This window comes from Equus caballus, chromosome 22, assembly GCF_041296265.1.
Source record: "Equus caballus isolate H_3958 breed thoroughbred chromosome 22, TB-T2T, whole genome shotgun sequence".
Taxonomy (NCBI): domain Eukaryota; kingdom Metazoa; phylum Chordata; class Mammalia; order Perissodactyla; family Equidae; genus Equus; species Equus caballus.
This window is the reverse complement of record NC_091705.1, coordinates 38,882,149-38,895,810: the sequence shown is the minus strand read 5'-3', so window position 1 is coordinate 38,895,810 and position 13,662 is coordinate 38,882,149. Positions and strand designations below refer to the sequence as shown.

Sequence of the window (13,662 nt, the reverse complement as noted above, 5' to 3'; positions counted from 1 at the left end):
TAGCTAATGCTGCCTACAGAGGAAATTTATAGCCTCACAAACTTTTATTTAAAAAAATTGAATTGAAAACAAATGGATTTAAGTATTTTTAATATAAAATATAGTTTAAAAAAGAGTAGGAGTAAGAAATTAAAGGTAAACTCTGCAATTAATGAAATAAAAACAACAAATGAGTAGAAATGATACATTTTTTTAAAAAAGGATTCTTTGGGGGGAAAGCACTATAAAATAGAGAAGTCCTGGAAAATCTGAGTAAGGCAAAAGTAAAAAGAGCAAGATTAGGAATAAGTAAGGAGACAGAATCACAGAATCAGGAAATATTTATTGATTCATTCAAAAATAGGTCATACCTACAGGCTCCAGCCACTGCTTTAGCCACAGCTTTGGTCAGTCCTGGCTCTGCTCCCATGCCACCTGCAGCAGAAGTGAAGAGGCAGACAACATTCCGCCCCTCCTGGAGTTTATTCTAGTGGGAAGAGATGAGGGGCTGGCCTGGTGCTGCAGTGGTTAAGATCACACTTTCCGCTTCAGTGACCCGGGGTTCACCGGTTCAGGTCCCAGGTTCGGACATATGCACCACTTGTCAAGCCATGCTGTCACGGGCATCCCACATATAAAGTAGAGGAAGATGGGCACAGATGTTAGCTCAGGGCCAGTCTTCCTCAGCAAAAAAGAGGAGGATTGGCAGTGGATGTTAGCTCAGGGCTAATCTTCCTCAAAAAAAAAAAAAAAAAAGAGAGATAGGAAGTAAACAAATAAAGTCATAAGATAGTTTCAGATAGTGCGAAGTGATTTAAAAGAAAGGCGATGTCTGAGGGAGTTCCTGGGACGTGGGGCTGCTTAGGTTGGCTGGTCAAGGAAGACCCCTCTGAGGAGGGGCCATTTCAGATGAGACTTGAAGGATGTAGAATCAGCCATGGGAAGATCTGAGGGAAGGAGCGTTAGGCAGCAGGAACAGCAAGTGCAAAGGCACTGGGGTGGAACAGAGCTGCCTCATGAAAGAGAGAAGGCCGTGAGCTGGAACATGGTGACAGAGGGGGAGACAGGCCACAGGCAGAGGTGGGGCTCACTCACACAGGGCTTGTGGACCACGGTGAAGAACTGGGATTTTCTTCGGAGTGAACTGGGAGGCCATTAGAACTTTAAGCAGCAGAGTGAATGATCTGATTCATGCATTGGAAGAGCCCTCTGGCTTTAGGCTGCTGCTGATGAACTTGGTGAGTTGGTGAAGGTCAAGAGTGGAAGTGGAGACACGAATGAGGGGCCTGAGGCAGCTGTCCAGGTGACAGGTGGTGGGTTGGCTCCAGGTGGTGAAGGTGAAGAGAAGGGGACCATAGTGGACACCGTGGTCCCCCAGCTCGGGAGTGTGGGAGTCAGCCGCTCCAGGACTCGCCTTCAGCCTGAGACCACGCCCCTCCCCAGGGTACCCACATCCAACGTCTGGTTGATGTGGACATCTAAAGACCCTGTCCCCTTGTCCCAACGGAGGACAGCTCGGAAGGGCTGTCCCAGCTTTAGAGCTCTGCTGAGACCTCTCTTGCAACTGGATCACCGCTGGGCGTCTCCCTCTGCCGCATCCTGGCGCTCTCATTCCTCACGGGTGGGGTCCGCGAGAGCTCTCCCCAGAAGCCACCGGCACGCGAAGCTCTGTCTCTGGGTCTGTTTCCCAGGGAGCCCCGCCAAAGACGGGGACCAATTAGAAGAACCATAAAAATAGTGTAGGCTACTGTGTGGTGACAAGTCCATTCTCCAGAGATGACTCCAAGGGCCCTACCCCAGGTCACACAGCTGCGTCTCCTTCCTGACAGATCTGCTCCCACCCCACCTGCAAACCCAGAGCAGCAAGTCTGTAAGGGCCTGAGGGATGTGCAAAGGCAGGAAGGAAATCAGCAGGACCGGAAGTCGAGAACCTTCACTCCGGGTGCTGTGCGCCTTCGAGGCTTTGGTCGGAATGGCGTGGGACTGTGTTTTTAGGCCTCTGACACTGCACAGCGCTTGTAGTTGGAAGGTCTGGTCATTGTCATTCAAGTCATCCCGTCCTGAGCGTCGCTGCCAGCCTCATCTCTGCTAGGTCTCCAAGTTCCTAGTCATCACAAAGCCCCAGCTTTGCACACTTCCGAAACCCCGACCAGGAGCAGTGACCCAAAACAGTGAAACTGCCCACATTCTAAATTTGAAAAGTTGCACCCTCTGGGTCTGAGGCCTCCTGCTCCGGAGCCTTCTCACTTGCTGGCTTCGTGGTCACAGCAGGTGGCTTTCCCTCGCTCTCTCCCTCGCTCGTGTGTTTGTTCATTGGACCTCTCTGCTGCTGCTGGCCGGGGCTAAATGCTGAGATACTGAGATGAAGATGACAGAGACCCTGCTCTCAAATGGCTCACGGCCAGGTCGGGGAGGCAGACAGCTAACTGACCCACTTCCTAATGGTTCAGTCTGAACAGTTTTTTTATCTTCTGGGGGTACAGTGAGCATCCTATTTGGGACCAGTTCAGAAAGTTTTGACTGTCACAAAGAAGAGTTTGCTGCGATGGGCAGTGGGGAGCCAAGGAAGGCTCTTGAGTGGGAGAATGGCATGATTAAAGGTGAGATTTAGTTTCATTTATCTTGTTTATCCATCCATCCATCCATCTGTCCATCCATATATTCACCCATCCTTCCACCCATCTATATATTCACTCATCCTCTCCTCCATCCAACCAGCCAGCCAGCCAGCCAGCCCTCCATCCGTCCATATATTCACTCATCCATCCATCTATCCACCCCTCCATCCACCCAACCGACCACCCATCCATCCATAATTCATTCATCCACCCACCCATCCATCCATCCATCCATCCCTCCACCCATCCATCCATCCATCCATCCCTCCACCCATCCATCCATCCATCCATATATTCACTCATCCATCCATCCATCCATCCAGCAAATACTTATTGAACATTATCATGTGCTAGACACTGTGCTGTGCACCTGGCTTCTGTCTACAGCAGTGAAGAAGACAGACATAAATTCCTGCCTTCATGGGACCAACATTCTGGAGTGGAGGGGTGGATAGACAATAAACAAGCAAACAAATAAATCAATAAGTGAATTCCAGAGCTATGAAGGAAATAAAGAGAGAGACAGGGTTGAGAGCGACCAGGACACAGGGTGGGGCGCCTCCGATTGGATGGTCAGGGAAGAGACCTCTGGGGAGGTGATGATTCAACTGGGGTTTACAAGAAGAGAAAGAGGCAGTTATGACAAGAACAGGGGAAAGAGTTACAGGAAGCGGGAAGAGAAGTGCAAAGGCCCTGAGGCAGGAAAGAACTTGGCTTGTCAGAGAAAGTGAAAGGAAGCCAGTGTGGCTGAAAGGGAGAGAGGAGGCAAGACAGGGCCTCGGAGGCCGTGGTGAGAACTTTGGAGTTTTTGGAAGGGCAGCCGGAGGCCACTGGAGGGTTTCAGCAGGCGAGTGGCATGTTTTGATTTTCGTTTCTAGAAGTTCCCTCTAATCTGCTGTGAGGAGCAAACGTGGCAGCAGAGAGACCAGTGTGGAGGCTGTAGGTGAGGATGGCGGTGGAGCTGGACAGAAGCGGACGATTCAGGACAGACAGTGGAGGTGGCGGTGAGAGAAACGGAGGAATCAAGTGACCTTGGAGCTTGGGCTACTGGGGGGTGGCAGAGCAAAGACTGGAGGTTGGGGGTGGGGCTGGGGGGAGGAATGGGTGTTTGGGGGAATCAAGACGTCTTTTTAGGGTATTCCGGTGGCAGTTAGACAGCCCAGCCCAGAGCCCAGGGGCGATGGGGATGCTGATGGGAATGCGAAGTTCCTTGCGCACGTGGTTACTTAAAGCAGCGGAAGGAGTGAGGTCGCCAAGGACATGGCTGGGGGCGTGGCCAAAGATGGAGCTCGGGGAGAAGGTTGCTGAGAGGTGACCACAACTGGACTTGGCAGCGGGATTGTGACCTCAAGAGCCATTTGGTGGCACAGAGGGTGGCAGCCTGGTTGGAGGACACTGAGGAGGGGTGGCATGGGGTGAGAACTGGATCAGGGAGCATGGACGAGGCTCACCAGAAGCTCCCTCTGGCAGGGAACGGAGGAACGGGGCGCTTGTGGGAAGACGACGGGGTCCGGGGAGGGCATTTGATGTTTTCAACACAAGAGGTCCCGAGAGGGAGAAACTGGGGCTGCACCAAGGGGCAATTGCTGGGAGAATATCCCCGAGTGGCCCAGAGGGAGCACACGGCGCCAGGCCTGCTATTCCGTGGGCATCACCAATTGTGTCCACTCTCTCCCCGTGTGACCTTGGGCAACTTAAGGACGCTCCGGGCCTCCATTTTTACGACTCCAAAATGGGCCACACAGGCCCCAGATGACTTGGGTGTTGAGGTGACAGGTCCCCGGGACAGAGCAGGCTCAGCAGGGAGGCAGTTGCGATGGCCGACGCTCCTCAGTTTGTGTTGTCCTGGACTGTCCCCGGGGAGGCCACCAGGTTCCACCAGGCCCACCCCGCTGCATTGTCCAACGCTGCCTTGCTCCAAGATTCACAACCAGGCCTGGCTGGCCCCTGGAGACTCCACCCAAAGTGTTGTACTTTTTGGGGGGGGGAATGAAAGTTTTCAAGTCTGAGGGGCTGCCAGGCCCCGTGGAAGAGGCTCTGGATGCGATCCCATATCTGCGCTTGCTGGCTCGGGGACTTTGAGCAGGGGCGTTTCCTCTCTAGGTCTTAGTTTTTTAATCTGCAAAATGGGCATCATCATCATCATCATCGTTGTTGTTATGAAGATTAAGTGACATGGTTCCTCCCACCCTTCCTTCGTCTTACAGAAGTCAGGTTCTGCCCCCGGAGTCCCCCTCTTCTTGGCTCATGTTATCTGGGTGGGGCCTGGGCCCCTGGGGTTCTGTTGAGGCAACCTTGGCGTCTGCCGCACCCACAGGAGTCTGGGCTTATGGCCCCCCCGGGGGCTCTCCACTGCCAGAGTTTATCTGTCCTGCCCTTCTGCCCTCCAGCCTGGACCCAGTATCAGCTGTCGGCCAGGAATCCACGCAGTACGAAGGGAGGGGCACTGCCGACATAGGGGTTGGGCCAGACAACAGGTGCAAGGTTGGCCCAGAGAGGGCGGTGGGGGGTTGTCCAAGGCCACAGAGCAAGTAAAGGGAGGAGGGCAGATCTGGTGGCAGCTTCCCCCCCCCCCGCCCCCGCCCTGTCTCCTATGGGGCATTCAGCCCAGGTGGCAGTGGCCGGCCACCTGGGGAGCAGAAAGGGCCTGACTGTGCTTGGGAGGCCCTGGGGCAGATGCCGAGGACAGACGCTGTGAGGACACCTCCTGGAGGCAGCTCCAGGCTGCTAGAGGTTTCTCTGGGCCCAACCCGGTGGCTCAGGAGACCTCTGTGCTGGGTCCAGCAGGCCTCTTCCAGTCCCCCTCCAGCCCCGCAGGCCGCAGAGACAGACAGGCTGAGGTGGAGTCCTGGCTCTGCCTCCTAGGACCGAAGGAGGATCCTGAAAACTCTCGAGCCTCGGCTGCCTCGGCTTCCTCGTCTGTGAACTGGGGGTGATAATGGCAGTTAAGCCCTTTGGTTAGGAGGATGCAAACTACAAATAAGATGAAGCTTCTCCTCTGCTCACCCCCTCCGGAGCCCCACTGCCTTGGGGAGAAAGTCCTCTCCTCCTCTCACCAGACCTTGCGGGCCTGCGCCCCTTGCACCCCGTTTTCTCTCCCCGCCGCCACTCTGGCCTCCTCGACGCTCCTCCATCCCCCTGAGCTCAGTCCCACCTCAGGACATCGCCCTTCCCTCTGCATCCCCTCCGTGCTCCTGCAGCGCTCCCCGCCCAGCTGGTCCTCAGAGAGGCCCGGCCCCCGCCACCACTGCCTTGTTGGCCCCACGGCGCTGAACTCTGTCTGAAGGAGTTGTCTGTTCCTTCCCTGTTCCTCATCTGTCGCGGAAGCGTGGGCTCCACGAATGCCGATCTGGCAGGACCTGGCACCTGGGAGATGCGCCACGAACACTAGCTGCTGTAACTTTTCTAGAACTATTTCTAGATCGCTCAAGGCACCTAGTGCTGTGTGCATGGAGAAAGTCAAGGCCAGGGCCAGCTCTCAGGGGCTGGGTTCTCATTCGCCCTGTATGTCATTTATTCCTTCAGACCCATTTCCCCCAGCACCTGCTGCGTGGCGGCTCTGAGTGGGGGCCAGGGAGGAAGCTGTGAAGTGGGGATCCTGGCTGTGCCACCTCCATGGGAGGGACGGCTTGGTCCTCAATTCCCAACCCTCTGTGGCTCCCTATCACCCCAGGCCAGAGTCCAGGGCCCTATCTCAGCGTGCCATGCTCCCTTATCTGCGTCCAGCCGCGGTTCTAGAGGGACGTCTGCAGGAGCCCCCGCCTCCGCTCAGTGCTTTCCGTTCCCAGAGGCTCTGCTCTTGCTGCTCCCCCAGCCCGAGACACGCTTCCCCCCAACCTGCAGCCGAGCTGCGGACGTGTTCACGCAAACACGGGGCTCACGGCCCGTCCAGGCCCTGCTTGCACCTCTGTCCCCCCGCCAGCTCCCGCGAGCCTTGAGGCCTTCTTGGTTCTGTGTCATCAAATTGGGCCCCAGCCTGTCAGCCATTCTTTGCATGGACCTTCTCTTATCAGGACCTCACACCGACCCCGTGGCCCTTATCCGTGTTTCACAGAAGAAGGCACCAAGGCACAGAGAGGTTTAGTAACTTGCCCAAGGACACACGCCTAGAACATGGGACTTGAACCTGGCAGACTGACCCCAGGTGCATTCTTCATGTCCTTGCTCTGCTGTCTTAGCTATTTAGTGGGTCTTTCCAGAACCCCTGCCTGTGATCAGCCTGTAGGGAACATGCCCTCCCCCACCCCCACCTGCCCGCCTGAGGCTGCCCTCGGAAGCTCTGGACCATTCTGAATGCACAGTGCCAGGTCCCCATGCTGGGTGCTTCCGAGTTATGGCCCCGTGTAAGGCTCTCGTTAGCCCTGTCTTACAGATGGGGAAACTGAGGCATGGAATGGGGAGATCACACCTGCCCCAAGCTAGAAGGCGGGAGATCTGAGTCAAACTCAGGCTGTCTGAACCAGAAACCCAACCCATGCTCCCTGCTGGTCTTCATGCTTAGTACCCCATGGCTGGCCACCCCAGCTGACCACCCACCATCGAGGGCCTCCTGGGTCACGCCTGCTTCTCGCTGTGCTCCACGTGGCTCCATGCCACCCCTGTAAGGCCGGTCTGTTTTTCGCCCCATTTTAGAGATGAGGGAACCGAAGCGACCAAGGTCACCCAGCTAGCGAGGGGTGGGGCTGGGTTTAGAACAGGGTCGTGGGAGCTCAAAGCTCTTCCGTGGCTGCCCCGCCTGTCCCAGTGACCAGGCCACCTGCGTTTCTCTCCCTGGCCCCAATCCCACCCCAGGGAAACTTGAGTCTCCTGGGAATCTCCAGACCTTCGATTGTTCCCAGCCAGAGCTTCCTGGGAGCGGACAAGAGGGAGCCGCCTGCTTGGGCTGCCCTTCCCGTTCCGCTGTCAATGGGCCTTTGTGTGGCTAGGTCTAGCCCAGCCCCTGTCCACACCACATGGCTTCCTGACAATTCAAGGCTCTCAGCCAGGAGATGTGTGTGGCCTGGGAACCCACCACCCAAAGTAGCAGAGTGCCCAGACAGGCCTGCTCTGTGGTTAAGCAGCCCCCGGACCTTTGCACTTGCTATTCCCTCTGCCAGGAAGGATCTTTCCTCAATTTTTCCCACAACCAGTTTCTTCTCGTCCTTCAAGTCACCACTCAGATGTCACCACTTCAAAGAGGCCTTTCCTGACCATCTGGCTCACTAGAATATGAGTGCCAAGAGGGCAGGAGTTTGTCTGTTGTGTGGCAGAGACCAACAATAAGAAGTTGACACTTCAACAAGATCCTTTCTGCTAGGGATACGTGCTATCAGAAGAATCAGGTAATTGGATAGAGTGCCTGGAACAGGGGGCCTCTCCCAGGCAGTGAGATTTGAGCAGAGACCTGGATGAAAGGGAAGAGCCATGCCAATATCTGGGGGAAGAGAGTTCTAGACAGAGGGAACAGCAAGTGCAAAGGTCCTGAGGCAAGAATATGCCCATGTGTGTGAGGAGTCTCAGTCTTGAGGAGGCCAATGTGTCTGGCACAGAGTGATTGAAAGAAGAGTAGGGGGAGATGAGGTCAGGGAGATGAGATGGGGTGGTGTCTATCACATAGGACTTTACAGGCCGTGAACTTTGGCTTTTACTCTGAGTGAGGAGAGTTCCAAGGGACGTGATCTGACGTGGGTTTCCACAGGGTCCCTCAGGCTGCCTTGTGGAGAACGGACTATCTGGGGGCAAAAATGGAAGAAGGGAATTTATTCACCCACCCAAACGGAGCCCCTACCTTGTGCCAGGCATCGTCCCGACACTGGAGATAGAGCAGCGAACAACTGTGACAAAAAACCTCTGTCCTCAGGGAGCTCACGTTCTTGCGTTGGGAGCCTGGGGATAAACTGGAGAAGTGAGCAAAGCCCTTGGTGTGCCAGGTGAGGGTGTGGAGGAAACCTAACAGGGGAGCATCCGGGAGCGGGGGCTCATGTCCGCACCAGCAGGTGCAGTATTCACGTTGCAGATGCCGTGTGTCCAAGCCTGTGAGCTCCCGCAGGGGACCGTGGCCTTGCCATGGCTGGATCCCAGACCCCAGCATGGGGCTTGCCTCCAAAATGGACCCTACCTCATTCTACATGTGGGGAAACCGGGGTTAAGACACCTACTCTGACTTGCCGGAGGTCACACAGCTAAATGTGTGAATGGCAAAACCTGGACTGACCCAGGGCTCCTCTCACCCGTGGGGTGGATGAACTTGGCCCTTGGTGCCCCACCGTCCTGAAGGGGCCAGCTCTGTCTGGGTGGGATCCCTGCTGGAGGTAGGTCCCCTGGGCCGTGGGCCCCAGCGGAGCCAGGCTCAGGCACACAGTAGGCGCTCAGTAAACGCACGCCGTTGAGCAGGCACCAAGGCAGCGGTTCTCGCTGCTCCCGGGCGACTTTCCCCCGCCGGGGGATGAGCGGCAGTGTCTGCAGATGGTTTGGGCAGTGACACTGGGAAGGGGGGACGCGCTGCTGACCTCGAGCGAGGAGAGGCCAGAGATGCTGCCGCGCGCCCTACAACGCACAGGACGGCTGAGACCCGCCCGGTCCCCGGTCCCCCGCCGGCCTCGGACCCGCCCGCTGTGCGCTGGCACCGCCCGGTGGCGTCACGAGGCGCGGCAGCATCCCCGGGAGGAGCCGGGCCCCGAGCGGTCCTCCAGCGTCCGGGTGACACCTGCCACCGCGGCTCGCCCACGGCTCCAGTGGGCGCGTGTGGACCTGCGGCCTCCAGCTCAAGGGCGGCTCCCCCTCCCCAGATGCGCTGGGAGTCCCCCGACCCCTCGCTGGCTGTCATCCCCGTCCCTCCCGTGCTCAGAACCCTCCGTGGCTCCCACGTTATCCACCGGGAAAGTCGAAAGCCCTAAATGGCCCCCGCCCCACTGTTTAAAACCGAAACACACTCAGCTCTCCTCCTCCGTCTGCGCTCTGTTTTTTATATTCAGCAACAATCACCAAGGGACGTATATTTCGCTTATTTTTCTTGTTTATTGCCCATCTCCGCCACGTGAACAGCTCCCTGGGGCCTGGACCCTGCTCTTTCCCCAGCATCCAGCACCGTGCCCGACACACAGTCGGTGCTCCACAAGTATTTGTGGATTAAAATGGATGGATCGATCTGCACAACCTCCCCGGCCTCACACTAGAACTCTGCGGGTTCTAGTCCCACCTCCACGAGCAAGGCTGTGCCTCATAGGACAGGCTAGTTAACCTCTCTGGGCCTCAGCTTCCTAAGAGGAATAAAAGTGCCCACCTCATTGCGTTCTGAGGGCTTTAGATGTGTCACTCCACACGTGTTTAGACCCGTCAGTGGCGCCCAGTGGGTGCTCAGTGCGGACAGGGCCACACTTCAGTCACCATTCCCAGCCTTCTTCTCCTCCTCCTGCCCTCTCCACTCGCCGAGCCCCTCAGGGGAGGGCGCGGGGCTCGGTCTTCTTCATCCTTCGCACACAGTGGGTGCTCAGTACATGCTGGTGTTGAGGGAAGGACATGGGTAGACCTTGTCCCCGGGCACCGTGAGGCACGCTCTCCTACCCCAGTTTCCGGGGAGAACCCGAGGGTCCCACGGCCAGCGGCAGGACGTGTCCCTCGGAGCAGGTCGGGTGCCCTCCCCCCGTCCCCCGGGGGTGAGGGTCGGGGACGCGCTGGGCGCAGGGAAGCGCTGTCATTCTGCAGAGTGGCCAGCAGGGGGCAGCGGAGCCCGGGCCGACGCCGGCCCTCGGTCCTCCCGCGCCCGGAGGCAGCGCGCCCCCCCTCGCTCTCCGCGCCCCCCCCGCGCCCCCCCGCTCTCTGCGCCGCGCGCCCCCTCGCTCTCCGCGCCCCCCCTCGCTCTCCGCGCCCCCCCCCGCGCCCTCCCCCGCTCTCCGCGCCCCCCCCCGCCCTCCGCGCCCCCCCGCTCTCTGCGCCGCGCGCCCCCTCGCTCTCCGCGCCCCCCCCCGCTCTCCGCGCCCCCCCCCGCTCTCCGCGCCCCCCCCCGCTCTCCGCGCCCCTCCTCGCCCTCCGCGCCCCCCTCGCCCTCCGCGCCCCCCTCGCCCTCCGCGCCCCTCCTCGCTCTCCGCGCCGCGCGCCCCCTCGCTCTCCGCGCCCCGCCGCGCCCCTCCTCGCCCCGCCGCGCCCCTCCTCGCCCCGCCGCGCCCCCCCTCGCCCCGCCCTCCGCGCCCCTCCTCGCTCTCCGCGCCGCGCGCCCCCTCGCTCTCCGCGACCCCCCTCGCCCTCCGCGCCCCTCCTCGCTCTCCGCGCCGCGCGCCCCCTCGCTCTCCGCGACCCCCCTCGCCCTCCGCGCCCCTCCTCGCTCTCCGCGCCGCGCGCCCCCTCGCTCTCCGCGACCCCCCTCGCCCTCCGCGCCCCTCCTCGCCCTCCGCGCCCCTCCTCGCTCTCCGCGCCCACCCTAGCTCTCCGCGCCCCCTCGCTCTCCGCGCCCCTCCTCGCTCTCCGCGCCCACCCTAGCTCTCCGCGCCCCCCTCGCCCTCCGCGCCGCGCGCCCCCTCGCTCTCGGCGCCCCTCCTTGCTCTCTGCGCCCCCTCGCTCTCGGCGCCCCCACCCGCTCTCCGTGCCGCGTGCCCCCTCGCTCTCCCCGCCCCTCCTCGCTCTTCGTGCCGCGTGCCCCCTCGCTCTCCGCGCCCCGCCCCCCCCGCTCTCCGCGCCGCCCCCTCGCTCTCCGCGCCGCGCCGGCCTCCCCCGGGTCCAGCGCAGTCCTGCCAGGAGGGCCTGTCGCGCATCCGGCGCGGATGTCCTCCGGGGCCCCGAGCTAAGAGCTCCCCGCACGTCGACTCGTTCCGCCTTCCCAACAACCAGAGTGGGGCGGGTACTGTTATTGCCCCCTTGCTCGGAGGCGGTCGCGGAGGCCGGACGACAGGCGAGGTCGGGAGCCGGAGGCGGTGCCGGTGCACATCGCCCTTGGGGTCTGCAGGCAGTTGGCGCGCCCTTGGATCACACGCTGGGATGCAGCAGACATTGGCGAGGTCTCCTTGGGGAGGGGGCGTGTAACTGCCTGCTGAGGAAGGGGAGGCAGACCCTTGAACCCAAGACGGTGGACTGCAGTAGAGCACAGCAATTTGCTTAAAAGGTTCATGGGCCCTCCGTACCAGAGAATCAGAAAATGCCGGAGAACCAGGAGCCTGGGGGAGCGCGGAGAGGCGAAGCTTGGCCCGGCCTCGCAGGTGCTTTAGGGCGAGGGGGGAAATCAGGAGCCCACCGGATTTTTCAGGGAGGAACAACGGTCCCCCAGGTGAAAGCAGGAGGATGTTTCACACCAGAGGAACAGTGTGTGCAAAGCCCCTGGGGTGGCTCAAGGCACCTCAATGGCTGAGTCTGGCTAAAATGGCATAAAAAAGATGGAGGGAAGGCAGGATAGGCAGAGAGAACTTGAGTCTCAGTTCGTTGAGACTTAGAGGAAGGGCAGACCGCTGGGCTCAGACACAGGCCGCGCAGGGTGCCACGGGGTCCCAGAGACAGCCCCCAAGTCCCGTGGGAACCTCAAAGGACTATCACTGTGCCCCTTTTACAGATGGGGCAGCTGGGGCTCTGAGAGGTGGGGACAGCTTGCTCAGACGGCCGGTAAGAGGCGGGCTGGGGTTTGAACCAGCCCTGTGAACCTCCAGGCTCTGCTACTTTTCCAGGAAACACCAGGAACTCCGGAGAGACCTTCACTGAGTTCTGGCGGAACGAGTGAGTTGCCTGAGTCCTCCACATGCCTGGCGCTGTGTGGAGTGTTTCCCCGCATCGTCTCATCCAATCCTCAGAAATAATCGTGTGCGGGAAGTGCCGTTATTTTCCTTTCTTTTACAAATAAAGAACCAATGCTCAGAGAGGGCAAGTGATTTGCCCAAGATCACACAGCCCACAAGTGTCAGAACCAGGATCCCAGCCCAGGCCCGCAGGCTCTGGCGTCTGCCCTTGTAACCCTGGCACCTGAGTCTCCCAGACTCCCTTCTGCTCCGAGTGTTGTGTCATCCGTGCTCTGTCTTCCTTCCTCTGTGTTCTAAATGGACTCCCCACTCGCCCTTTTTTTTTTTAACTAAACCTGTTTCTGTACAAAAGAAACCGTATATCATTAGCAGAAATGGAGAACCTATATCATTTATCACGAATGGAAGATGATGGAAATAAACCCAAAGGGAGCCCCACAACGTCATCCCCTTCTTGTCGGAGGCTGTTGCCAGCCCAGCCTGGACACAGAGGCTGCTGGAGCTTCGGTGAAAGGGAGGGAGAAAGGGTTAGCGAGGCGCCACAGAGATGCCGGCAGAGGGAGCTTTGCTCCTGAGATGCTCAGAGCAGCGGCAGGGTCCCCTTGCAGGGGAAGCCGCCTCTCTGTGACCCGGCCCCGCAGACCCGGAACAGCCCGCGCTCCTGAGCTACCCGATGGCTGGACAAGCTGCTCACCCCCAGACCAAACCCTTCTCCTCAGCTCATTCGGGCCCTGTGTCCACAAACCCCACGTCTGGGCCGAGGTGGGCGGGGGTCCCGTGAGCAGAGCCTGACTGTCCGTCTCACCGTCTGCTCCCCGCCCCCCCCCCCCCCCCCCCCGCCCCACACACAACCCCACAAGCAGCAGTGTATACAGCTGGCGCTCAGCCAGGCCTCCTGGGCTGCAGAGACTCAGCATTTGGTGGTTGGTCTTTTCTGTTTTTAATAGAAAAATGTTTCCTGCACCACCAACTCTCCTGGGCAGGGTCTGGAAACCGTTTCCAGATGGGAGATAATTTTAGGGACGAGGAACGGCTCCAATTGTGGGCCATTCTGCCACCAGCTCCCACGGGAACGTTCCCCGAGGCGGGCGGGCGTGTCTGCGCCGGGGAGAGGGGCCGGAGGGGCTGTCGAGCTGGGAGTCTTGCCAGGCTGAGCCGTGGCTGGGCCATGGGGCTCCTGAACAGTCTTGGCTGCTGCGTTTAGGGGCTGCCACTCACGCCAGGCCCTCCCCTCACACCCTCACTCCCCGCCAATATCCCTGATCCAGCCTCTGGACCCAGCTGCCATTTTGCAGGAAATGCCAAGCACAGGGCATGTGGAACACACCACAGAGCTACCATCAACACAAGCCAGTCCTGGGGAAAGTCTA

At 59.4% G+C, this 13,662-nt stretch overlaps 1 long non-coding RNA gene across 1 annotated transcript; it reads left to right on the top strand.

The window, feature by feature from the left end:
• Window positions 1–2,165: 2,165 nt before the first annotated feature.
• On the top strand, window positions 2,166–13,032 carry LOC111770027 (uncharacterized). The gene is made up of 3 exons (XR_002802930.2): window positions 2,166–2,579; window positions 3,476–3,601; window positions 12,224–13,032. It is a non-coding gene; the product is annotated as an uncharacterized lncRNA (long non-coding RNA).
• Window positions 13,033–13,662: the final 630 nt, after the last annotated feature.